The sequence below is a fragment of the Ursus americanus genome, chromosome 21 (assembly GCF_024610735.1).
Source record: "Ursus americanus isolate L20-20 chromosome 21, mUrsAme1.1.p, whole genome shotgun sequence".
Classification (NCBI taxonomy): domain Eukaryota; kingdom Metazoa; phylum Chordata; class Mammalia; order Carnivora; family Ursidae; genus Ursus; species Ursus americanus.
This window is the reverse complement of record NC_142147.1, coordinates 24,603,533-24,630,170: the sequence shown is the minus strand read 5'-3', so window position 1 is coordinate 24,630,170 and position 26,638 is coordinate 24,603,533. Positions and strand designations below refer to the sequence as shown.

Below are 26,638 nucleotides of genomic sequence, written 5' to 3'. Positions count from 1 at the left end.
AATATTAACCAGGCCTGATTAATACAAATGAAACATTCAGGAACCATAACAGAATTGAAAGTGCTTATTTAATAAGTAAATTTTAATAGTACCTCCCTATCAAATACCTCAAACAGCTGAAAATCAGAAGGGCAGCCTTTGGAAGGGTGCCAAAGAACCCTCCATTCTAACTGAATTTCAATCTATCCAAACATCATTACCTTGGGGCATACTGCAGTCTTCCTAAACTATATTCCCACACACCTATTTCCAACATAATTGCTACTCACTTTGGTACACTCCAAGGAATACCTACTTAAACGCAGAACAGAATTTGTAGTTTAAATTTCCCAATGAGAACAATGGCACGGTGGGAGGGGCATGGAGGGAGTCAAATTTAGACTGATTCAAGTTTCCATAAATCCTTCAAAATATTTAAAATCCCCAAAGAGACATGGCTCCAACCAACTCCTGACACTCAGATGGCCAGTTATTCTGACATTCATGAGCTGTTGCAACTTGCTATTAATTTCATCCCTAGGAATAGTATTGGCAGAGAATCGACTCTTAGAGGCATTAATATGAACTGAGGCTAGATTCCTGCTGACTATACGAATGCCTTTAATCTAGGGTATATGTCATACCTTGAAGAAATCCTAAAAGAGAATTATTAAAGATGTCTTTCTTTAAAAAAAAAAAAAAAAAAAAGCCAAGAGGTTGTTCTTCCTTTATATAAGCAAGTGAATCACAAAAACAAATTTCCTCTTTTTGCTTAAGGCCAAAACAATGTCAAATAAAATAAAGCAAAAGATAAACACACACCTCTGTGGCCATACTTTCCTCATTTTCACTTTACCTCCTGGATAATACTCAATATTAATACAGCTTGGGAGGATGGGGTGACCAGAATTGGGAAAGGACAATGGTTACAATTTAGCAAAAACAGCCTACTAATCTGTTTTCAAGCATATGCAAATGCTTCCAAAGATAAAATATTTCAAGACTCAATATATAACAGAGAACAAAGTCACAATTACAGTAAAGTCAGACTTTTCAATAGTTCACTGAAATACACCATTTATTTTGGGCTATAGCCATACATCAAAGCATTGCACAAAGACAAAACTTTTTGTTTCTCCGTATGTATTTATGTAATAGAACTGTATCAGGCAGTTAGCGCAGCCAATTTTGTTCTTAGATCTTGTCAGCTGTGGACATCTAAAATCAGAGTGCATTTGGCTACAAAAGTTTAAAACAATTTTCCTTTCCAGAGCTCCAAAGGGAAATTATCAACACTAAATGATATATATGCATGAATCAGCAAATATATTAACTTTATTACTATATTTTAAAGATAGTATGTTATGTTAATATATTTCATTAAAATCTCAAAAGCTAGCAAAGCACTACTAAACATAAAGTCCCCAGAAGTAACTTGAAATACTTCCTTTAATTTGGTTAATGAAAAAAACTGCCAATTACTAGTTTTTAAGTTCTTATTGAAATAATTAACAAAAATTAAAAACTCCTGAAGTTGTAGTATTCATTATTTCCTGATTACTTATACTGTATACAGTCCAGCAGGGGGTGTTTCAAGCTAGAATACTTAATCTCATTCACACCAAAGGCTATATGAAATACCAAAGCAGAAAAAACAGTCCACTTTTCAAAGGCTGTTTTGTACCTATCTAATATGGAAAGAGAAACATGGGAATATTCTAGGCAGATGAAGAATCATAAAGGGAATGCTGAATGTGCTGGCTTAAGTGTTTGTGAAATCATTAAATATCAAAGATACCAGGGATTCGGTGGCGCCTGGGTGGCTCAGTCCGTTAAGCATCCAACTCTTGATCTTGGCTCAGGTCTTGATCTCAGGGTCATGAGTTCAAGCCCCACATTGGGCTCTGCACTGGGCATGGAGCCTACTTAAAGAAAAAAACAGATACTAGGTATTCATTTAAATGCATAACAAATTGTATAATTTTTTCTGTTAATGTGGTAATAAAAACGGACTATGAAATTCTATACTCAGGTGACTATTGATTCTAAAATAAAGACATGGACTCTATCTGTGCACTACATCTGGAATTCACAGATGTTACTGTCAGCACTTTTTATCTAGTGCCACACAACTTAGCAATTAATACGACGTCTCAGGTAATTAATTGTTGGTATATTGATCTCATCTTGTTAACAAGATTAAATATTCCACTGGACTCCCAAACGTCCTTGCACCTGTAACAGGTGTTGAAAAATACTTCCTGACTGATAAGCATGTTTATCTAAATTGGAGATTTTTTGGCCTAATAATACATTGGCAGACTTCCAATTCTCTGTTTCATCGTATAATTTTAAGAGCCAAAAGTTGATGCATACCTATCAGGGACAACTCACACTCAAATATAATAATTTTCTTTCTCTTTAATTTCTCAGATATTTAAGCACAACTTGAATTTTTGTCTTAATCTAGAAAAACAACTTGTATAAAACAGTGAAACGGTTGAAGCTATTACTAAGAGAAAGGTTTTTCCTTTTCTCTTTTCATTTTTATTATGGTGTATGAGATATATGTCTAGAACATATCCTTAAAAGTAAAAGTATTAATCAAGTGACTGTCAGTAAAAATCCCACTCAGATAAAGAAACAGAACATGGAGCCCCACATCAGGCTCCTCCACTGGGAGCCTGCTTCTTCCTCTCCCACTCCCCCTGCTTGTGTTCCCTCTCTTGCTGGCTGTCTCTATCTCTGTCAAATAAATAAATTTAAAAAAAAATCTAAAAAATAAAAAAATAAAAAAAAAAGAAACAGAACATGGCCACCTAGAGCCCCTGTGTGGCCCCCACACATCATCATCACCTGCTCTTCCCTGCAGGTAACCTCCATCCTAACTCTTGATTTGCTTCTCCCCTTGTTTTCTTTATAGTCTTACCACCTGTGTGTGTCTACTCAAACAGGATATTGTTTAGTTTGGCTACTCTGGGTATTTATATAAATAAACACATACTGTATGTACTCTCTCAGTAGTGCACTTTTTTGCTAACTATGGGTCATTCTCCAAGCCCATTCAAATGTGGCAGCCAAAACAATCTTATCAAACTATAAGTTAAGCACTGCTACCGCTCAAAACCCTGACGTGGCTCCCCCACTCATTCAATAAAAGCAATGATGCCCATAAGATTCTCCATAATCTGAGCCAACAGCTACCTTGCTGACCTAACCCTGCTCCCCTCTAGCCATACTACTTCCTTGACCAGAATGTCCCTTGCAATGGCATGGATGGAGCTAGAGAGTATTATTAATGCTAAGCAAAATAAGTCAGAGAAAGACAAATACCACGGATTTCACTCATACGTGGAATTTAAGAAACAAAACAGATGAACATGGTGGGCTTGGGGGAAAGAGAGAGGCAAACCATAAGAGACTCTTAACTATAGAGTACAAACTGAGGGTTGCTGAAGGGGAGGTGGGGAGGTGGACTATATGGGTGATGGGTATTAAGGAGGGCACTTGTTGTGATGAGCACTGGGTGTTATATATAAGTGCTGAATCACTAAATTCTACACTTGAAACCAATGTTAATGCTGTATATGAAGTAATGGAACTTAAATTAAAACTTGAAAAAAGAAAAAAGTTTGTGGTTGGATAAGAACTAGAAAAAAAAAAAGAAAAGAAAAAGAAAAAAAATCAAGGATCCATTGGCCAAAGCTAAGAGGCCAAATAGGTCATGGAATCAATGAAGAAGTCAGTTATGTATCAAATTCTAAAGCATGGGACCAGGATATGGAAATGAGTAGCAAAAAGGCCAACTCTAGGCAGCTGGTCCTGTGTCACCTGGGTGTTTCTAGCACAGACACAAGTTCGTGTGGTCTAAATTGTCTTTTACTGGTTTGTCCAATGCCAGGTAGAACCTGGAAGACAAAATGAAGAATAATAACTTCTCTAATAGTAGAAACTGTTGAAGTACCGAACCAACAATGGAAAATTTGACATCCTGTCCCTTGACAATTGCTGAACATCTGACTTTAGATGATGTTCTACTCATAGGTTAGAATTTGAATAACTAATTGAGATTTCTTTTGGCTTTGAGAATTATGTAATTTTGTCTTTTTATATCATTAGGGTATAAAAGTTCAATTTCTTAGGAAGCACATATCAAAAACACTCTTTTCAGTAGAAAGTGCTCTTAAGCAGCCGTAGAGATAACAAATGCTCCTGCTTTAGAATGGACAATCCTGAGTCACAGGCAGGCTCAGATTGCAATATCTCAACTAGCACAGCAAAGGAAATATTCTTTAAACTGACAAATAGGACTTTCTTTCCCTTTCATGTATAAGATGATGTTTGCTAAGCCACATTGAAACAGTGTGGTATTCATGTGGATGTGAGAGATTTGCTAGGTCCATTGACTAGTCATTATTTCACTTCAGAGGTGACAAGTGGCAGTGCCAGAGCCTGCTTTCAATTCTGACCAACTTTGATAATTCACATTTGCATGTGGTACATATGCCTACCTGCCACAGGATAGCCTTGGTAAAATCGCAATCCCCTTTTCTCTTGAGATACATGACCAGGCAGACATGTGGGCATCTACGCTGGTCAGTGGCCAGGACAGTGAACTAAACTTTCAGAAGTGACCAAATCCTACAGGGTTTTGTAAGAAAGCAATGGACTCTATCTGTTCAACAAATATTTATCAAGGGAGTAATAGTGCCAAGTATTGTGCGAAGAACTAGGGATTCAACAGTGAAAGAGCAGGCATAGTTCCTCTTGTCAAGGAACCTACAGTCCATGAAAAATACAGAAAGAAAAACAATTACAAAATAATGTGATAGGTGCTACGATGGGAAGAATTACAAGATGGAAATATCCAAGCAAGGAAAATAACCTGGAATTGGACTGAAATGGCGAAGGAAGGCAACTTGGATTATGTTGAAAATACAAGAAATCTACAGATAATTCATTAGCATTAATAAGGGAGTTTAGAAAGGTGGCTGAATATAAAATCAATATACAAAAATCAATTGCATTTCTACATGCCAGTAACAAACATTTAGAAAATGAATAAGAAAGATGCTTATAATAGCACAACGATATGAAGCACTGAGGAATAAATCTAACAAAGATGCAAGAGCTTTATGGAAAAAAATTACAAAATTTTACTGAAGGATATTAAAGAGGACCTAACCAAATGGAGAGATACGCCACGCTTATTGATCAGAAGATTTAATATTGTAAAGATGTCACATTTCCTCTAATTGATTTATAGTCAATGTAATTCTGTTTAGAATCCACCCAGGATTTATTTTTCTTAGTGAAATTTAATAAGCTACTTATATGGCCATGCAAGGGACCAAGAATAACCACAATATTCTTAAAGACAAAGAACAAAGTTCAGGAAATTGCCTATCAAGATCAAGATTTATGAAACTATAGTAACTGAAACAGTTTGGTGCTGTTACAGGAACAGGGCTATGGAAGAGCACATGGGAGCCCAGATGGAGATCCACATATATGATGATGTTTGACACATGATAGATGTGACACATTCAGACTGGAGGAGGGAAGGATGGATTCTATGGTCAATTGTGCTGGGACATCTGGGCATAGATATGGGAAAAAATGAAGTTGTACCCCTACCTCACACTATACATAAAAGTCACTATCTGATTTAAGACTGAATGAGTTTTTAAGCTATAGTTTTTAAAATAATAAAGCTTTTGGAAACTAATATAGGAGATCGTTTTCATCAGCTTGAAGTAGGGAAGGATTGTTCAAGCAGGACACAAAAACCCTAAGGATAAAAGATTGATGAATTTGTCTGTTAAAATTGAGAATTTATCCAAAATTGACCACATTAAATATGAGAATTCATCAGAAGCTGACACAAAGAGAGCAAAATAACAACAAACAAAGAGATCTGTAAATGTGAAGATATCTGTGACACAAAATGTGACAGAGGACCAATATCCAGAAAACATTGAGAACACCTCTCTGGCTGGAGCTGAGACTTCACAAACTATGTTTCCCAGACTTCTCATCAGCTGGCTTCTGGTTAGGTTTTGGAAATGAGAGCTCAGGATAGGAAGCTCAGGAGGAAGAGATGCAATATTTCTTTTCCTTTTTTTTTTTTTTTAAAGATTTTTTTCTTTAATTTATTTGACAGAAAAAGCATAAGCAGGGGCATCAGCAGGCAGAAGGAGAGGGAGAAGCAGGCTCCCCCTTGAGCAGGGAGCCTGATATGGGGCTCGTGTGACCCAAGTCAAAGGCAGACACTTAACCGAATGAGCCACCCAAGCACCCCTCCTTTCCTTTTTCTTTTTTCAAAAGATTTTATTTATTTATTTATTTATTTATTTATTTATTTATTTATTTGTTTGTTTGTTTATTTATTTAACAGAGAGAGAGGCATCATGGGGACTCCCTTGCCTCTGGAGATGTGTCTAGTTAGAAGTTGCTATGGCTGATGTCAAAGTGGTTGCTTGCTGCCTGTGTTCTCCTCTAGGATTTTGATGGTTTTCTGCCTCACATTTAGGTCTCTGATCCACTTTGAATTTATCTTTGTGTATGGTGTAAGAAAGTGGTCCAGTTTCATTCCCTTTCATGTGGCTCTCCAGTTTTCCCGACACCATTGGTTGAAGAGACAGTCTTTTTTCCAATGGATAGTCTTTCCTGCTTTGTCGAAGATTAGTTCACCATATAATTGTGGGTCCATTTCTGGGTTTTCTGTTCTGTTCCATTGATCTATGTGTCTGTTTTTGTGCCAGCACCATTCTGTCTTGATGATGGCAGCTTTGTAATATAGCGTGAAGTTCAGAATTGTGATGCCCCCAGCTCTGCTTTTCTTTTTCAAGACTGCTTTGACTATTCAGGGTCTTTTGTGGTTCCATACACATTTCAGGATTATTTATTCTAGCTCTGTGAAAAATGCTGGTGGTATTTTAATAGGGATTGCATTAAATGTGTAGATTGCTTTGGGTAGTATAGACGTTTTAACTATATTTATTCTTCCAATACATGGGCATGGAATGGTTTTCCATTTCTTTGTGTCATTTTCAATTTCTTTCATCAGTGTTCTACAGTTTGCAGAGTACAGATCTTTTACCTCTTTGGTTACGTTTATTCCTAGGTATCTTATCGTTTTGGGTGCAATTGTAAATGGGAACGATTCCTTGATTTCTCTTTCTGCTGCATCATTATTGGTGTATAGAAATGCAATAGATTTCTGGGGCGCCTGGGTGGCACAGCGGTTAAGCGCCTGCCTTCAGCTCAGGGCGTGATCCTGGTGTTATGGGATCGAGCCCCACATCAGGCTCCTCCACTATGAGCCTGCTTCTTCCTCTCCCACTCCCCCTGCTTGTGTTCCCTCTCTTGCTGGCTATCTCTGTTAAATAAATAAATAAAATCTTAAAAAAAAAAAAAAAAGAAATGCAATAGATTTCTGTACACTGATTTTGTATCCTGTGACTTTGCTGAATTCATGCTTCAGTTCTAGCAATTGTTTGTGGAGTCTTTTGGGTTTCCTATATAGAGTGTTGTGTCATCTGCGAACAGTGGAAGTTTGACTTCTTCTTTGCTGATCTGAATGCCTTTTATTTCTTTGTGTTGCCTGATTGCTGAAGCCAGGACTTCCGGTACTATGTTAAATAGCAATGGTGAGAGTGGCATCCCTGTCTTGTGCCTGAATGTACAGGAAAAGTTCTCAATTTTCCCCCATTGAGGATGATATTAGCAGTAGATTTTTCATATATGGCCTTTATTATGCCGAGGTATGTTCCCTCTATCCCTACTTTGTTGAGGGTTTTTATCACAAATGGATGTTGTACTTTGTCAAATGCCTTTTCTGCACCTATTGAAAGGATCATATGGTCCTTATCTTGTCTTTTATTAATGTGGTGTATCACACTGATTGATTGATTTGCAAACACTGAACCACTCTTCCAGCCCAGGAATAAATCCCACTTGGTTGTGGTGAATGATTCTTTTAATTTACTGTTGGATTCAATTTGCTAGTATTTTGTTGAGAATTTTTGCATCCATGTTCATCAGGGATATCTGCCTGTTGTTCTCGTTTTAAGAGAACTTTGTCTGGTTTTGTTATCAGGGTAATGCTGGCCTCATAGAATGAATTTGGTAGTTTTCCTTCCATTTCTATTTTTTTAAATAGTTTGAGAAAAATAGGTATTAACTCTTCTTTAAATGTTTGGTAGAATTCCCCTGTGAAGCCATCCAGCCCTGGACTTCTGTTTGTTGGGAGATTTTTGATTACTGATTAAATATCTTTGCTGGTTATCAGTCTATTTAAGTTTTCTATATCTTCCTGTTTCAGTTTTGGTAGTTTATGTGTTCTAGGAATGTATCCATTTCTTCCATGTTTCCCAATTTGTTGGCATATAGTTTTTCAAAATATTCTCTTACAATTGCTTGTATTTCTGTGATGTTGGTTGTTATTTCTCTCTCGTTTGTGATTTTATTTATTTAGGTCCTTTCTCTTTTTGATGGGTCCAGCTATGGGTTTATCTTTTTTTTATTTAAATTTTGTTAACATATAGTGCACTACTGGTTTAGGGGCTTAGCAATTTTATTAATTTTTTCAAAGAGCTAACTTCTGGTTTCACTGATCTGTTCTACTGGGTTTTTCAGTTTCTGTATCATTTACTTCTGTTCCAATCTTTATTATTTCCTTTCTTCCTCTGGCTTAAGGTTTGTTGTTCTTTTTTTAGCTCCTTTAGGTATAAGGCTAGGTTGTTTACTTGAGATTTTTCTTGCTTCTTGGTGTGGGGCTGTATTGCTATATACTTCCTCTTAATGATTGCTTTTGCTACATCCCAAAGGTTTTGAACTGTTGTGTTTTCATTTTCATTTGTTTCCGTGTATTTTTCTTGTTTCTTCTTTAATTTCCTAGTTGACCTATTTATTCTTTAGTAGTATTCTTTAGTAACATGTTGTTTAACCTCCATGTATTTGTGGTCTCTCCAAATTTTTTCTTCTGGTTGACTTCGAGTTTCATAGCACTGTGGTCAGAAAATATGCATGGCATGATCTCAATCGTTTTGTACTGGCTGAGGCCTGATTTGTGACCTAGTATGTGATCAATTCTGGAGAATATCCCGTGTGCACTTGAAAAGAATTTGTATTTGGCTGCTTTAGGATAAAATGTTCTGAATATATGTTAGATCCATCTGTTCCAGTGTGTCATTAAAAGCCATTGTTTCCTTGTTGATTTTCTGCTTAAATGATTTGTCCATCGATGTAAGTGGGGTCTTAAAGTCCCTACTATTATTGTATAATTATCAGTGAGTTCCTTAATGCTTGCTATTATTTTATGTATCTGGGTGCTCCCAAGTTGGGGGCATAAATATTTGCAATTGTTAGATCTTCTTGTTGGAGAGTCCCCTTTATTTTGATGTAATGCTCTTCTTCAACTCTTGTTACAGTCTTTGGTTTAAAACCTACTTTGTCTCATATAAGTATTGTTACTCTGGCTTTCTCTTGATGCCCATTTGCATGATAAATATTTCTCCATCCCCTCCCTTTCACTCTGCTGGAGTTTTTAGGCCTCAGATGAGTCTCTTGTAGGCAGCACATAAATGGGTCTTGTTTTTTTGTTTCTGTTTTGTTTTTTGGGTTTTTTTTTTTAATCCATTCTGACACCCTATAGCTTTTGATTGGAGTATTAAATCCATTTACATTCAAAGTGATTTTTAATTTATATGAACTTAGTGCCATTTTATTACTAGTTTTGTCATTTCTGAAGATTTTTCTCTGTTCTAGTTTTTGTTGGTTTTGATCTTTCTTTCCCAAAGAGTCCCCTTTAATATTCTTTGCAGGGCTGCTTTGGCGGTGATGAACTCCTTTAGATTTTGTCTGTCTGGGAAACTCTTTAGCTCTCCTATTCTGAGGAGACAGAGTATTCTTGGCTGCAGATTTTTCCTGTTCAGCACGTTGAATATATCATGCCACTCGTTTCTGGCTTGTCAGGTTTCTGTGCAGACATCTGTTGCTTGTCTTAGGAGTCTTTTTTGCAAGTTAGGGACTTCTTTTGTCCTGCTGCTTCTTGGATTTTTTTCTTTATCACTATATTTTGCCAATTTAATTACAGTATGTCTTGGTATTGGCCTGTTTTTATTGATTTTGATGGGAGTTCTCTGTGCCTTACCAGATTTGGATGTCTGTTCCCCCAGATTATGGAAGTTTTCCACTATAATTTCCTCAAACTTTCTGCCCCTTTTTCTCTCTTTTCATCTTCTGGGACTCCTGTGATACAAATGTCACATTTGATGGAGTCACTGAGTTCCTTAAGTCTAATGATCCAAAATTTTTCTTTTGTTCAGCTTCCTTATTTTCCATAATCTCATCTTAAATTTAAAATTTTATTTAAATTCAATTAACATATACTGTATTATTAGTTTCAGAAGTAGAATTCAGTGATGCATCAGTTGCCTATAACACCCAGTGTTCATTACATCATGTGCCCTCCTTAATGCCCATCACCCAGTTACCCCGTCCCCCACCCACCTTCCCTCCAGCAACCCTCACTTTGTTTCCTAAAGAGTCTCTTATGGTTTGTCTCCTAATTTCATCTTATTTTTCCCTCTCTTCCCCTATGATCCTGTTTTGTTTTAAATTCCACATGAGTGAAGTCATATAATTGTCTTTCTCTGATTGACTTACATAATTCCATCTTCTATATCACTTACTCATCCTCTGCTTCTTCCACCCTTGTGCTCATTACATGCAGTTGGTTTTGAATCTCAGTTACTGCATTTTTCATTTCGGCCTGTTTGTTTTCTAGCTTTTTAATCTTTTCGGTAAGGGTCTCCCTCATATCTTCCATGCTTTTCTCAAGCCCAACTAATATCTTTATGATTGTTGCTCTAAGTTCTGTAGCAAGCATATATCTATTTCAATTAGATCCCTGACCATAATCTTTTCTTGTTCTTTCTTTTTGGATGAATTCTTCCATCCTGGCATTCTAAGTCTGTTCCTCTGTGTGTTAGAAAAGCCTGTTATGTTTCCTGCTTCTGAGAATAATGGCTTTATGAAAAAGAGTCATCTAATGTCTAGGCCCTGGCACTTCAGGTAGTGTCTCTGCTGTTTGCTGCATTTATTCTGCTGTTATGCTTTGGCTGCTCTGCCCCTCCAGTCAGTCATCTACAGAGGTTCTCCTTGCCCGCAGTGGGTAGTGTTTGGGACTTGGTCAGAGTGTGGCAAGATCTGCTCTGGTCAGGTTGTTAAAGGGGCCCAATGCCATTTCCACTAGAACTAAAACCTTGCAGAACTCTATGGTCAGTAGATGTGGTATATGCAGGAGTTTGTGCTGCTCTTCTGGGGAAGGGGCCTGCTCCACTGGTCCTTAGACACACTTGCCTGAGAAAAGCAGTACCAGCAGAGCATGGTAGGGTGGGACTTGGTGTAAGCAGTTTAGGCAGCCAGTGTTGGTGCTGTGTTGTTTACTGAAGTTGGTTTATGGTCAATGGTGAGGGAGGGAAATGGCAGCAGCCAGCTCCTTTTTCCCTGGAGAGGAGAGTTGTGGCTTGCTGCTCTCAGGAAGCACTTTCAGTGGAGCAAATAATTTCCCCTTGTGCATCCCAGGTGCTTTTGAGATTACTGTTTTCACACTGTCTGTCTCCAGGTTGCTTGCCTGCCTGGAGCAGGGCAGTGCACTTTGGGCTCTATCCCAGCCCAGCCTGCTGACTTCTAAAATACCAAATTTCAGGGACCTGGTATGGCAAAGACCTGCACTGGTTCTCTGGGAAAGGTCTTGCCACACCAGGATTGATGCAGCTTTGACCCATACAGTTTCCCCAGAGTGCAGGGGTGTGGGATTTGGAACAAATCAGGCTAAACAGCCAGTGTCCAGGTTAGCCACCCTCAGCAGGTGTCTCTGCACCTATGCTGAGGGGCAAGGGAGGGAAATGGCACCTGCTGGTTCTTTTGTCCCCAGAGAGGCAATGCCACCTCTTAGAGATGCACTCCAAAACATATGAACAGTCTCTCCCCTTGCACCTTAGGTGATCCTCATGTTACACAGTCTTGCTTGCCTGCTTTCTCTCCAGGAATACGGCAGCATCCTTTGGTCTCTATCCCAGCCAAGTCTGGAGACCTCTATAACTCATCTTTGAGCCCACTGGTTGCAAAAACTCATGAAAATCAGCCCCTCTCATGTTCTCAGCCAATGGCTTTGGGAAAGTGTTCTCTTTGTGCATATCCTGTGCACTCCACTTTCCCTCACCTTCCTACACCACCAGGGTTCCCGCCCCTCTGCAGCATCTGTGATCTGTTTCTCCCCCAAACTACATCTCTGTACTTCCTACCTTCCTTGATGTGGCCTCTTCTAATCCTCTAGTTGTACAATTTGTTCTACCAGTCCTCAGACAGATTGCTTGGATATTCAGAATGATTTGATAATTATCTAGCTGTGTTTCAGGGATGAGGCAAGCCTAGGGTCCTCCTACTATGCTGCCATCTTAGCTCCCTTCACCTTGGATTTCTGATCTACTCTTACTTTGCACACCCCTAATTTCAGAATCCCCTACACTTTAGGAGTAATAGAGAATCCATCCACCAGCCTTGTTCCTATGCCAGCCAACTTAGCTTTCTTTAAAAATATTATTTACTCCTTTGCTGCCCACCCGCTGCCCACCCAAATGGCTTTACCTCACCAACCAGAGAAAGCGACTTCAATTTGTCAGATAAATCTTACTACTCCAGATGAATTCCACATTATCTGATTTTTATATTCTATTAAGATAAAATATTTGGTCATCATCCTTCATATACTTACATCCCTTCAAAACAACTTAATGTTTTCTGTAAAATGAGACAGAATATGTTGGACACACCACTGACATTAATTATATTTCTGTGGATTTTAACCATTCAAGTTGACTTAACTCGATGACAACATCTGGAGAAGCAGATCAAGAACACAACAGAAAAAAAAAAAAAACTAGAACCTTTCTACTGATATAAAGGGAGAGCTAGACAATTATTTTTCTTTCAGCTAAGGACAAGGCTACATACCACAAAATAAGTAAAAGGCTATGCAACCACCTAGGTAAAACATATACAAACAAAAAGAAAATAAACAAGCAATATCTCAAACAAAAAGAAAATAAACAACCAAGATCTCATTCCCTTGTCTTCACTCACAAAATCTGACAAAATAGAAATCTGAAGAATTAACCTAAAAATGGAAACTAAACAGCAAATAATTATATAGAGTAATGGGGCAAATTGTCATTTCAGACAATTTCTAGTCAATTAGAGGACAGAAAAAAAAATAACTAAAGTCACAAAAATCATACAGAAGGTATAAAGAAATACTTGAACTCAGTAGGAAACGATTCTAAAAAATAAGCAGGACTGAATGCCAAGAACCAAAAAAATACAAAGCATAATATAAATGTTCTGTGTCCTTTTCAATAAATGGATTTCTGTCCTTTTATTCTTTTAATGGCTTCTATTTTCTATTCACTTGAAATTACTCATTCAAAATCCCCTTCATATGGGGTTGTTAATAATGTTGTCCATCTACAAGCAAAAAAAATCCATATACAAATTTATTTTGGCTTTTCCTCCTGGTCTTTGTTGGATGGGTTATAGATAGATGTCATAATGCCGTACTGCTGGGATCTAACACCAAGGGATACCTTTGTTCATGGACATTTTTCTTTTACATCTTTTTTGAGAAAGGGAGTAAAACATGCTGGACCACATGTCATTTAAGTTTGTTTGAAATGATATGCAAAAGACAGAAATGGAAGGTCTGAAACAGCAGTTAATAACATCATTGGAAAAATTTGTTTAATAACTTACACAGACACAAAGATTATGCCATTTATCACTGTGTTGAACCTTGTGTTTTTATTGTGTTGCATTTTTTTAAACTATTGATCAAAGGCTGGTACCTGTCCTTCTTTAGTATTAATCATCTCAACTTTCTCCACAGAAAACCATTGTTGAACACATGGCTTCCTGTACCCTTGTGGCGTTCTGGAACTGAGACTTAGTGATACATTTGTTAAGCTGAACATGCATGCTGCCCACCAGAGATTTAGCACTTGTTTAAGCATAGCCTTCTTCCTGAAACAGCTAGCCCAAGAACCTCAAGGTATTTGAAGTTTTTTGTAGGTTAGGCTTTTCTTCATTTTATTGGCTTTCTTCCCGTCAGGAAGAATTCTAGGTCCTCTTTTTTGCCTGGGTCCTACAGTAGATTCTCAAGAAGGTAGGGGCAAGTAAAGACACACAACCAATTAACTAGTCAAATGAAATCCAGCTCAAGTTCTATCAGGGGACACTTCTTGCCCATATCCCCACCCAAAGACTCCAGACACACCCATTATTTATCCAATCTGATCATCTTTTTCCATTTATTGGGGATTTTAGTTCACTTACATTTATGATTAGCAACACATATGGTCCTATTTATACCATCTTACTTGTACTTTAACCTTATTTTTCTCTTTTCTAACCTTTTCTTAAAGTATAATACAAAAAATACAAAAATCCAAAGTATACAAACTCAACAAACTCACGTAAAAAGCACCCAGATCAAGAAACACTACATTACCACTATATCCAACCCCCTCCCCTTTATGTCCCCTTCCAATCCTTATCTTGCCTTCACAAAAGTACCAAACATCCTGACTTCTAATATCATAAATTCATTTTCCTGTTTTTCAACTTTTATTAATGGAATTGAATTACCCAGTATTTCATGAAGTATTTATTGTGCCTGGCTTCTTTCACTCAATGTTATGTAAGTAAGTTTCATCCACATTGTTGCAAACAGTCATTCTCACGGCCATGTTCTCATGATGTGAATACAACCATTCTATCATGGAATGTCAATGGGTATTTTCCAGTTTAAGGCCTTAGGAATAATGTGGCTAAGAACATTCTAATATATATATTTTGATTAACATAGGCATGTATTTGTTGAGAATATACTTCAACATGAACCACTAGGTTATAAGCCATGGATATATTTAGTTTGGAACTAAATTTAGAACACTGGCAGTGGTTCCAAAGCAGCTGTATTTACACACCAACTATCAACGTATCAGAGTTTCAGGTGCTCCACATCCTCACCAACACTTCATGTTTTCCATCTTTTAAATTTTAGCTACTCTACTGGGTATACTGTCATATTTCAATGTGGTTTCAACGTGGTTTGAATGTTCACTTCCCCAATGTTGTTAAGTTTATCATCTTTTCAACCATTTATTAGCCATTTGTATACTTGTTTTACAACATGTCTGTTCAAGCCTTTTGCCTATTACTGAATTGTCTCTTACTTCCTCCTTATTTGCAGTTCTTTATATATTGTGAATATTGGTGCTTTGTCAGATACATGTTTTGCAAATACTGTCTACCACTCTGTTCACTCTCTTAATGTTGACTTTGATGAACAGAGTTAATTTTAATAGAGTTCAATATATCATTTTTATGGTGAATGCTTTTTTTGTCCTGAATCAGAAATATTTCTCTACTACAAAGTCACAAGATATTCTCATGTTTCCTCTAAAGGCTTTATCATTTTACCTCTCTCACATTTAAATATTCAATAAATCTGGATGTATATGGTGTTAAGGTAGAGTTCCAGATGTATTTCTCCCAAACCAGATATCCAATTAAGCTAAAAGTATTAATTTAAAAGACTGTATTTTCTTTGCTGCAGTATACTTCTCAAAAATCAGACAAGTTTATATGTATTGATCTGTTTTTGCATTCCCTATTCTGTTAGTCAGTTTTATGAGTAATTAGTATAAACTCTGCATATGAGCCACAATGTCTGAATTTAGCTATAACATATTTTCATACCCAGATTTTATGACCTACAGCTTTGTCATTCTTCAAGGTGACCTTGGCTATTTCTGACACTTTATATATCCATATGAATTTTAGAACCAGCTCTGATTTTCCACACTCAAAAAAAAAAAACTTCTAGAAATTTTATTAGAATTATGTCAAATCTACATTTGTGAAAAGTTAATGTAGTTTCTTTTGAGTTTTTCAATGAGCATAGTTTTTTTTCCAATTTTTGTTTTTAAATTGAGATATAATTCACATACCATAAAACTCAACTTTTAAATTACACATTTTCCATATATTCATCACATTGTACAATTATCACTCACTATAAAACATTTTCATCACTCCCAAAGAAAACCTCATATGCATTAGCAGACATCCCCATTGACCCCAAACCCCTGCATATACCACTTATTTTCCATCTCTATGAATTTGCCTATTCTGGACAATTCATATAAAAGGAATCGTAAAATCTGTGGCCTTTTGTGACTGGTTTTTCTCACTTAGCATGTTTTCAAGGTTCACCCATGTTCTACCATGTATCAGTACTTCATTCCTTTTCATGGCTGAAAATCCCATTTTACGGACTTATCACATTTTGTTTTATCCATTCACTGATGGACATGAAGGTTGTTTCCACTTTTTCAGCTATTATGAATAATGTTCCTATGAGTATTCATGTACAAGCTTTTGTATAAACATAGGTTTTCAATTTTTCTTGGATATAGATTTAGGAGTGGAATTGCTGGGTCACATGGTAACTCTACGTTTAACTTTTTCAGGAACTGCCAAGCTATCTTCCAAAGCAGTTGCACCATTTTATATTCCTACCAGCAATGTATAAGAGATTCAATTTATCCGTATACTCATCAACACTTGCTATTGTCCATTTTTTTATTATACCCATGACAATGAAGATTAAGTAGCATCTCCCTGTGATTTTAACTTGCATTTCCCTAATAACTAAAGATTTTGAACATTTTTCATGTGGTTAGCGGCCATCTGTGTGTCTTCTTTAGAGAAATGTCTATTCAATTTCTTTACCCATCTTAATTGGGTTGTCTTTATATTGTCGAGTGATAAGAACTCTTGAAACTTTTGAAACTGGGGAGTGTGAGAGTACTCCAACCTTGCTCTTCCTATTCAAATTTGTCTATATTGTATCCCTGACATTTCCATGAGAATTTTTGGATCAGCTTGCCCATTCATTTCTGAAAAAAAAAAAAAAAAAAAAAAAAAAGAAAATACCACGTAGGATTTTTGGTAGAGATTACATTGAACCTGTGTATCTGTTTGGGGAGTATTACAATATTAACAATGTTAATTCTTCCACATACATGAACATTATATGTCTTATTTAGGTTGTCTAATTTTTTCAATGATGTTTTGTAGTTTTCAGTACACAAGATTTGCACCTTCTTGGTTAAATTTATTCTTAAGTATTTTATTCTTTTTGATATTTTTACAAATGGAATTTTTAAACTTCCTTTTCAGATTTTTCATTGCTAGCATATATAAAATAAAATTTATTTCAGTATACTGACTTTATATCCTGCAACCTTGCTGAATAGTTTTAATAGCTTTTTGGTGGGTTTCTTAGGATTTTCTATGTACAAGTTCACATCATCTAAGACAATGAATAGTTTTATTTCTTTTTTCCCCCAGTATAGATGCTGCTTGTTTCTTTTTCTATCCTAACTGCTTTGGCTAGAACATCCAAGTACAATGTTGAATGGAAGTAGTGAGAACAAGCATCCTTATCTTATTCCTGAACTTTGGTAGAAAAGCTTTCAGTCTTTCTCCATTAATTATGATGTTAGCTGTGGGTTTGTCCTTTATTTTAATATATATTTATTTAATGGACTTTTTTCTAACTAAGTTTAAAGTATGTTATAGATTTCTTTACTTACTTAAGCCTTCTAGGCTTACAATAGTTTGGGCAGTTGCTACAGACTAAGAAGTTAGAATTTAAATGTTATTAAACAACTAAGATTTATTTATTAGCCCTCAATCATTAATATGCAGAATTTCCCAAAATATATTTTATGGAAAGATATTAGTTAATGCTATATAACCACCACTGCCTTTACCATTGGGCCAACCAGAAACCTAGATTTTCTTCCAATATTTTCTTCTCCTTCCCCATTTATCGTGAATCTATGAACAGGTCTTGTTTACTTTAAATTTCTGGATCTGTTCACTTTTCTCAGTCTACACCATCACTACTACAATCCAACCTGCCATTATGTCTTGCTTGGACACTGACAATCATACCTCAAATCTTTCCCATATTCCTTCTTGATCCCCTCCAGTCAATGCTCTATCGTGTAGCCAGAGCAGTCTTTCTGAAGCACAACCTTCAATACACATGATCTTTTTGTTCGAATCTCTTCCATGCTGTCTGCTATGAGGATAAAGATCAAAATCCTCAGGAAACCCACAAACTCTCTCAGGCTCAGCCCTGCCTGTCTTATTAATCTCCTTTGATTCTCCATACTCTAGCCTTACTGACCCCTTTTATTTCCTCAAGTTAAACAGGCTCATTCCCATCAAGAGCTTTTGTATATCATGTTCTATCTGCTAGGAAAGTTTAATATACCAAGTGAAGTATACAAAAGTTCTGCCAACATTAAAATACATGTACAGAAGATCTGGAATTCAATTGTTAGCTTCACTCCTTTTACTTCACTCATTCACTCATTCATAGCTGATGTTTATGTTCAACTTGGTACAGAAACAATTGGGGTCCGTGAATTCCTAAAGCCTAAAATATGGACATTATAGCTCCATTCCTTCAGCATAGAATCTGAGATAAACCTTTTAAAATACAGAAAGTATTATCGTAAGCAATCCTCAAAAATTTTATTAGCCTTTTTAACAGCTGTTTAAAACGTGATCTAAAAAGACATACTTACAGAAGGATAAACATAGCACAGAAAACTTCGGATGATGGGTGGAGGGAATAAATAATCCTAGTGGGGGAGCTAAAGATAAATGTCAACTGTTTCACTCTTCTGTCTAAAGACTGTCAGTTTTAAACTGTCTCGGGATTAGTGATTTTAAAGTTTTTTTTATAGGATTGTATTCTATTATAAAAAGTGTTGTTAGAATACACGTTCTTTCCAAGTGCACAAAGTTACTAAGATAAACATGCTGGCTCATAAAAACAGGCTCAATAAATATCCAAAAATTGAAATGAGAATATAATCTAATATTCTCTAATCACAAGAATATAACAAAACTCTGTAAGAAATAGGAACCTAGAATATCCCCCAAAATATTTGCAATCTGAACCACATACTTTTGAATAACCAGGGGCAAAAGAAGAAATCACATAATTAAAAAAATAATAGAAGTACAACATATCAAAAATCTGGGGATGCAGCCTAACCAGGACTTAAGGGGAAATTTTTAGCTTTAAACTCTTATATTTAAAAGAAGATACAAAGTCAGTAATCTAAGCTCCCACCTTGAGAAGCTCAAAAAAAGTATAACAAATGAAACCTGCAGTAAGTAGAAGGAAGGAAATAATAAAAATTAGAATAGAAATCAATGAACCAAACAATAAAGAAAATCAACAAAATTTTTTATATATGTATGTGTGTGTATATATATATATGTATACATATATAAAACCATATTTATAGATTATTTTTTACTTTTCTTTGCATTTCTTTGACTACTAGTAAGGTTAAAAATGTTTTCAGAAATGTACTGGATGTGTTTTTTCTTTGGTAAATTTTCTGTTAATTCTTTTTTTCCCTATTGTTGTGTTTAAATTCTTGATTCGTAATAAGTTAATATATAAAATATTAGCACTTTGGCACATGTATTAAAGTTCTTTTATGAGTTCATTCCTTGCCTTTGTTTTTATATGGACAAAGCTATCAATAATTTCCTTTATAGTCTTATCCATTAGTAACAAGTTTAGAAAGTCTATTAACATTTTAAGATTACATAAATAGCAGGTATATTTATTGGAAAGACAAATAATCATTGCTGAGCCCTGAAATAATAGTATGGAAGTTAAAATGGAAGAAACATTTCCAATCTAGGAAAAAAAAAAATACAAAGAGATTGAAGTCAAGAAAGAAAAGATCCAAGACTTGAGGGAATATGTACCAGAAATCCAAGAGGTGAATAATAAGAACTCCAAAAGGAGAAAAGTAAAGCCATAGAGAAAAGGCAATAATTGAGTAAGAGGAGAATTTGTCCCTGAACTAAATAAAGCCTACAGAGGGAAAGGCTCAAATAGTTCCAGGTAAAACTGGTAAGAAACATACATTCAGGCATATACTGAAGAATTTCTGAATTCCAAGGATTACAAGAAAGTATCACAATTTTTAAGGTAGAAAACACAAATAACAGATAAAGAAAAAAAAGAAATTAGGCTGATATCAAACATTCATCTCCAACACTAGAACCTAGATGATAATGGAATAACATTTTTAAGATCACTGAGAAGGAAAGAAACGAACCCTAAAAATTCTGGCATCCAGCTAAAATATCAAAAGACATTTGTGAAAATACAGTACGTCAGAGAAGACGTCACCCAATATACCACAAGAGAAATTCTGACGATAAACTGTAATGACGTACTAAGTTACGTTAACAAAACTTAAGAGTTGGGGCAGTGAGAATAGAAGAGGAATGAGAAGGAAGAAAACATCCCTTGCTATTCTCTGAAAATTGGGAACAAGGAGAAAGTACAAGTGAAAGTGTTCCTAAGAATAAAATTCAATGGGAGAATAGTCTCTCTTACAGACATCTTGTTCTAATATGAAAATAATAATGATGATAGTTGACATTTATATGGTGCTTAATATATACCACACATTGTTATATATATATATTAAATATATTAAGTCACTAATCCTCACAAAAACTCTATGAATAAAATTAGAAGTAACAAAAAAAATGTAAAATATATAATCAAGGTAATTAGATCTTTCCTTAAGGGATAAAAACTGTCAGTTAATGCATTAAAAAACAAATCTAGTCACACTATATTTAATATAAAGGTATAAGAAAAGAAGTGGTTGGGAATATACATTAAAGATTTATGTTTATCTCGTTTCCATCCTGAAACCTACAAAAGCAATTTTAAAAATTAAAAAATACACAAAAATCCTGACAAAGAGAATAGAAAGGTAGTGATTAAGAAATATTACCAAGTACTTGAGCCTTGAAATCTGTCAGACTGCTAAACTCAGTTGATCAGAGAATGCTAAACCCCTAGGCCAGCAGCCAAATATGGTAATTTCTAGCTCCACAACTACAGTAGAGCACAGCAGAGGCATCAAGTAATTCCAAAGACTGCAGTTCAGGGAACTTGAAAGTATGTATAAAGAAGAATTAAAGTCCATACCCTAAGTCGGCACAGTCATGATTTAAAGCCCAGCTCTACTATTTATCACCTGTGTAATCCTGGACAAATTCCTTAACCTCTCTGAGCCGTTTCTTCATCTGGAAAATGAATATGCTAGCAAAACCTACTTCAAATTAGCCCATGTGAAGCCATTAGAACAGGGCCAACCACATCATAAATTCTAAATGAAGATCAAGTACTAATAAGGACTCTACAAAGAGAAAATGGAGAGAAGTTGTGAAATTAGTCTTTTTCAAATCATCTGTAACTAAAGAACTTGAGTTTCCAGATTAAATAGGCCTAGCTGTCCCAAGACAATGAATGCAAGGAGACTCCCTCCAGGGCACTTCCCCTGTTTAAAATAAGAAAAGATCTAAAAACTTTTGAAGTGAAAACAGAAAAGAAAAAGCATTCTAAGGATTAGAAATCAGAATTGCATTTGATTTCTCAACAGCAACTCCTAAAGCTAACATATTTCCCCTCAAAAAAACTAAGGGAAAAAAAGAAATTCCAATTTGGAATTTTGGCCAAGTAGTGGTTAAATGGGAGAGTAAAGACATTTACATATATACAGTATCTCAAAAAAACCCTTCTCTTTCATGCATTATTTCTTAGGAAGCTAGCAGAGTATGTGATAAACAAAACAGAGGGTTCTAAAATAATAAAGAGGAGGATTTAGCCTGGGTGGCTCAGTCGGTTAAACATCTGCCTTCAGCTCAGATCATAATTCCAGAGTCCTGGAGTAGAGTCCCACATCGGGCTCCCTGCTCAGCGGGGAGTCTGCTTCTCCTTCTGCCCCTCCCCCTGCTCGTTCTCTCTCTCTCTAATAAATAAATAAAATCTTAAAAAAAAAGAAAAGAAAATAGAGGATCAGACACAAAGAACTGGTGACAAGATCTCACAGAATGATTCTGAGATAAGTCCCAGGATAACAGTTATGCAACAGGTTTGGAAAGCAAGCAATGCATACTGGAGCATAATGTTGGACAGTTCCAGAAGGAATGCCTAAATCAAGAGAACAGCACTGAGAGATTATCAGTTTTTAATCAAAGCAACTTGGCAACTAATGTGGGGCTGAATTAGTGATAGATAGATATATAGCAAAATAAAATAAAAAGAATTATAAAGCAATTACCAAATCCACAAGCAAGATAATGCACACACACACACACACACACACACACACACACACACACACAGATTCAGCCATTCATGATGTTTATGTAGTCATGATAATGAAGATTCTGATTTAATCAAATGTGACATATCTGTAATGACAGGACAGAAGGAAGAAAACTGTGTTTGCCTGTGAGTGGGGGAAGGTGTAAGAATATCAAATCTCATCATTATCAGGAAGCCCACTGATGATGTTTGAAAACGGGGAAACAATTACAGTATTTTTAATTTTAAAATATGCAAGGAGGGGTACCTAGATGTTTCAGTCAGTTAAGCATCTGACTCTTGATTTCAGCTCAGGTCATGATCTCAGGGTCCTGAGATCAAGCCCCAATATGGGCTCCACAATGGGCATGGAGCCTGCTTAAGATTTTCTCTCTCCTTCTCTCTCTGCCACTTCCTGCTTGCACTCTCTAGAAAAAAAAAAAAAAAAAATTATATACATATATATAAAATAACAAAAAAATATTTAAATTTTTTAAGTGGTTGACACTAAGGAACAGGCCTCAAAACTAAAGATATCTGTAATATTATATATTATAGGCTTTGCAATATTATATAATATTATGTATTTTGATTAAAATAAAATGTAAATTTAAACAAACCAAATGAAGGGATAGTCAAAGAGATTCCAGGCAGATAGAAAATAGAGCAGGAGTAGCAACATTAATAGCAAAAATGATGAAATATAAAATTAAGTATAAAAAAATAGAATTATATAATAAAAGGTAGAATTTTCAAGATGAATTTCAAAGATGAATGAACACTCACACACCGGTTTGCACCAAACATACCAGAGCTAAATTTTTTAAAATGCAAATGTGATTACAATCCAATTATAGGGACTTCCCAACCAAGATGGAATAGCAGAAACCAGACTGACCCTGCTGCCAGAAACAACTAGTTAACAGTCAAAATATATGAGAAATAGTTTTTAAGACACTGGGTATTAGGTGGTGGAAAACACTGATCCCTTAAAGATGCAAACCACATGAAACAAGCCCAAAGACTGCCCCAGCTTACTGCCTTGAGAGAGTTTCTAGGTCATTGTACAAGCAGAGGAAACACTGAGGCAGAACTCAGTGAACCTCCAAATTTGAGGAAATATAGAATTCTAAATGCAGTGAAAATATATTTGAAAACAAAAACAAATAAAGACTTTTCAGATATACAAAACCTGGAAGAATTCATCACCAGCAAACGTGCACTATAAGAAATGTTAAAAGAAGCCCTTCAAACAAATGGAAAATGCCACCAGATGGAAATATGGATTTGTATAAAGGAATTAAGATAACCAGAAATAGAGGCACCTGGGTGGCTCAGTTGGTTAAGCATTCAACTCTTAATTTCAGCTCAAGTCATGACCTCAAGGTTGTAAGATCAAGCTCTGCGTCAGGCTCCACACTGGGGGTAAAGCCTGCTTAGAATGCTCCCTCTCCCTCTCCCTTTGTCCTTCCTCTCACCGAGGGACCTCTTAAATAAATCTTAAAAAAATAATAATAATAACCAGAAATAACAACATTTGTAACACAGAGATTTTTTTCTTATTATTTAAATCTCTTTAAAAGATACTTGACTATTTCACCAAAATAATTACAATGTAATATGATATTTGTAGCATATGTAAAATATATGACAATAGTAATACAAATGTCAGGAAGGAAGAAATACAAGTATGTTATTCTAAGGTTTTGTTTTTACTAAAGGTAAATGGTATAATATCACTTAAAAGTAAGCTGTGATAAATTAAACATGCATACTATATACCCTAACAACACTATCAAAAGTGAAATGAAGAGTTATAACTAATGAACTAAAAAATGAGATGAAATGAAATCAAAGGGGTGCCTGGGTGGTGCAGTTAGTTGGGCAACTGACTCTTGGTTTCAGCTAAGGTCGTGGTCTCAGAGTCTGGAGATTGAGCTCCACATTGGGCTCTGTGCTCTGTGCAGAGTCTTCTTGGAGTTTCTCTCTCCCTTGGCCCCTCCCCACAGTGCCCCCCCCCCCAAATAAGTAAATCTTTTTTTTTTTTTTTTTAAGATTTTATTTATTTATTCGACAGAGATAGAGACAGCCAGCGATAGAGGGAACACAAGCAGGGGGAGTAGGAGAGGAAGAAGCAGGCTCATAGTGGAGGAGCCTGATGTGGGGCTTGATCCCATAACGCTGGGATCACACCCTGAGCCGAAGGCAGACGCCTAACCGCTTTGCCACCCAGGCGCCCCTAAATAAGTAAATCTTAAAAAAAAAAAAATGAAATTATAAAAATGTCCAATTAGTCCAAAAGGAAAAAGAGAAAAAAGATGACAACCAGACAGACAAATAGCAAAATGACAGATTTAAGTCTAACCATAACAATAATCATATTAAATGTACATGGTCTAAATACCCTAACTAAAAGGCAAAGACTGTTAGATTGGATATAAAAGCAAGATTTAACTATATTCTGCCTACAGAGAACACATTTTAAATATAAAATCACATACAGGTTAAAAATAAAAGGATGGGAAAAGATAACCATGCTAACACTAATCAAAAGAAAGCTAGAGAGGTGATATTATTCACTTATTAGCTTTCAGAGTAAAGCCTATCATAGCTACATAGGGATCAATTTAAGACATAAATCATCTTAAACTTTCATTCACCAAATCATACATCCTCAAATTACATAAAGCAACATCTGATAGAACTGCAAGAAGTAATAGAGAAATCCACTACAGTTAGAAATTTCAATACCCATCTCTTAATAAATAATAAAACTTGTGGGGCGCCTGGGTGGCACAACGGTTAAACGTCTGCCTTCGGCTCAGGGCGTGATCCCGGCATTGTGGGATCGAGCCCCACATCAGGCTCCTCTGCTATGAGCCTGCTTCTTCCTCTCCCACTCCCCCTGCTTGTGTTCCCTCTCTCGCTGTCTGTCTCTATCTCTGTCGAATAAATAAATAAAATCTTTTTAAAAAAAGATAAATAATAAAACTTGTAAACAGAAATTCAGTAAGGATACAGAAGACTTAAATAACATAATCAAACAATATGTACTAGTTAACTCTTTCAGCAACAGAATACACATTCTTTTCAGGTGCACATAAAACATTTACTGAGATAAATCATATTTTGTAGCATTAATCAAATATCAAATTTAAAAGGACTCAAGGCAAACAAAACACCTCTATGACAACAATGAAAAGGTTTTAAAAGCAACACAGGAAAAAAAGGATGGGAGGAGTTAGCTGTAACATGAAGTTCTATGTAATTTAGTCTGACATATGCCTCAGTTTAAGTTAGGAGTGACTGCTGTGAAGTGCTCTACCTGGTACATATGTTATACCCTTATCTGTTTCCCTCCCCCATTCATAAAGACCACTCTTGTCCTCAGTACCCTGACACTTCAAGCTTACAATTGGGCTATCCTTAGGGTCTATTCCTCTTAGGAAAGGAAAACATTTCTTTCACAACCCAGTTGGCTCTCCTCATAGTTCAATTTTGTCTGAATATTTTACAAGTATCTCTCCCAGTTTCCGAACATTGTTAACATTGTGTCTTAGTTTACAACACTAGCATACCTTTTTCTCTGATTTTACATTCCTTTGGGTCATTTCAATGAGAATTTAGAAGGTGTAGTTAAATGCATATGTTCATATCACTTCCTTTAATCATAATCCACATGTCTCTTCTAATTTATCTTTTTTTATTTCAAAGCACTAAGCAATATAAAACTTCATGGGGTGCCTGGCTGGCTCAGTTAGTGGAGCATGTGAATCTTGATCTTGGGGTTGTAAGTTTGAGTCCCATGTTGGGTGTACAGACCACTTAAAATCTTTTAAAAAATAAATAAATAAATCTAAAATTTCATAAAATGTCCTTAGTTCATGAAACTGCACATTTTTTCCTCTGGATAATTACTTCCACACATCTAAAGTAAAAGGTCTTCCCAAATATGTAAACCAGGAAAAAATATACCCACAGAGTTAATAAGCCTATTCTTCCTGCATTGCCTTCAAAAAAGTGGAAGTGAAGGATTTTCATAATTTTCAGAAGCTCAAGTTAAAGAGTGAGACTTGGGGAAAAGGAGGGATAAAGATGAAATTAGTGACAGACCAAATAGCTAAAGTCCTTGTTCAATCACAGCCTTGTATGTGTGCAAGCATGCATACGCACACACATGCATGCACACACACACTCTCTACTTCTTTATTAAAATGCATTAAGCAGCCAGAAGCAGGAGCACCAATAAATTCTTATGTATAAGCAGAATTTTTTAATGGCTCCCTGAACACTAATAACCACTGCTCTCTTATG

The 26,638-nt window shown here is 35.9% G+C and overlaps 1 protein-coding gene across 9 annotated transcripts in view; it reads right to left on the bottom strand.

Moving 5' to 3' along the window:
• Window positions 1–26,638, bottom strand: part of ZFHX3 (zinc finger homeobox 3) — a 1,292,716-nt gene that overhangs the window by 1,152,363 nt on the left and 113,715 nt on the right. For 7 of the 9 annotated variants that reach the window (XR_015728051.1, XM_087870546.1, XM_087870551.1 and 4 more), the window contains one exon: window positions 1,778–1,901. The exons of 1 other annotated variant lie outside the window; for it this stretch is intronic. The gene's annotated coding sequence lies outside the window, so the exon portion shown is untranslated. Of the gene's footprint in view, window positions 1–1,777; window positions 1,905–26,638 lie in introns of all 9 variants that reach the window. One more of the 9 variants, XM_087870548.1, reaches the window with a different exon arrangement.